Genomic DNA, 1,609 nt, shown 5'->3' with positions numbered 1-1,609 from the left:
ACTTGCGGCCTTGTGCCCTTGATTGATTAAAAGCCGTGTGGCTTAGTGAATATCAAAGTGACAGTGTGGCCTAGTATCCGGATGGTTATAAACCGGATTGCATCATGATCTGATCCTTAAGATCGTTGTATCACATAACAATCGTGAAGCCTAAGCATCACAATGCAAAGCCGTGTAGCTTAAGCATCATAAATAGACTTATGAATCATGTGCACTGATTATTTGAATTGGTTGCAAGAATTCTAAATCATGAATTGATTGATGATTTCAGATGCCGAGATTTGATCCCATGGATTATGCTATTCTAAATCTCTCTGGAGATAATTATCTAGAATGGGCAATGAACACTTCAGTTACCATGAAATCAAGAGGACTCAAAAGGAGTATTATTCAGGGTGATTATGCAACTGAAAGTGAAAAGTTAAGAACCATTACAATAATGCGCCATCATCTCACTAAGAAACAGAGAAATCAGTATCTACATATTGAGAATCCTCGTGACCTTTGGACAGAATTAAAGTCCAGATACACTATGGTATTATTACCAAAGGTCAAACATGAATGACTGAGTCTCAATGAGAAATCAGTATTTACATATCAAGAATCCTCGTGACCTTTGGACATATTTAAAGTCCAGATACACTATGGTATTATTACCAAAGGTCAAACATGAATGACTGAGTCTCAAATTCCAAGACTTTGAGACAGTGGCCGAGTTTCACTTTGCCTTGTACAGGGTCGTGTACCAACTGAGATTATGTGGAGAAGAGGTAGCAGATAATGATTGTCTATTCAAGACATACTCCACATTCCATCCAGAAGATTTTTTGTCAAAACATATCTACATAGAAAGAGGTTCTACCACTTACAATGACCTGATCTCTTGCCTAACGGTGATTGAGAATGACAAGGTACTAAAGAAAAGCAGTGAGATGAAATATCCTGAGGAAATGGATCAAGATTAATCCAAGGCAGCCGTGTCCAATGCAATAGATGGACAGGCCGGCTTATCTATTTAACTAAAAGGATCTCGACATAATTTTATTGTAAAGTCCTTGATTTGTGATTTGCTTTAACCTAATTGTCATTCACGATTTTATATATACAATGGAATTGATTTTGAATTCATTATGTCTTGTCTGATCTTACTTGAACATATAAATGATTTTAAAGAGTTGCCTAAAGGGCATAAAACCAAGTAAGAAATCATGAATGTGTATAGTAAGATAGTAAAGAAACTATGGCTAAGGCATTGCCTTAAAAGGCATTATACACACCCAAAAGAACATGTGACCCATTGCAGTTATAATGTATGGTTTCCAAGTAGAAATAATGGGTAAGGAAGGAAACAAGTTCCTTTAGATTTTAAGAAGAAAAACGCCTAAGACCTTGAAAGAAAGTGGTCGAGACTATACTTATGATCTCTACTGATCAAAACTATCCTACAGATCAGTATGATAAAGAGGCAAGAGATGTGGTAACCATATTGAGATAACACCACAAAATTTTACACTATATGGCATGATAGGATTAGCCATCCTAAAGTCTAAACTTGATGCAAAGATTGAAAAGGCACAGAGTTATCCCGTAAAAGATCTCACGTTGTGAA

The sequence above is a fragment of the Brassica oleracea genome, chromosome C3 (genome assembly GCF_000695525.1).
Source record: "Brassica oleracea var. oleracea cultivar TO1000 chromosome C3, BOL, whole genome shotgun sequence".
NCBI classification, from domain to species: domain Eukaryota; kingdom Viridiplantae; phylum Streptophyta; class Magnoliopsida; order Brassicales; family Brassicaceae; genus Brassica; species Brassica oleracea.
The sequence above is the reverse complement of the archived record's forward strand: the minus strand, read 5'-3'. Positions refer to the sequence as shown.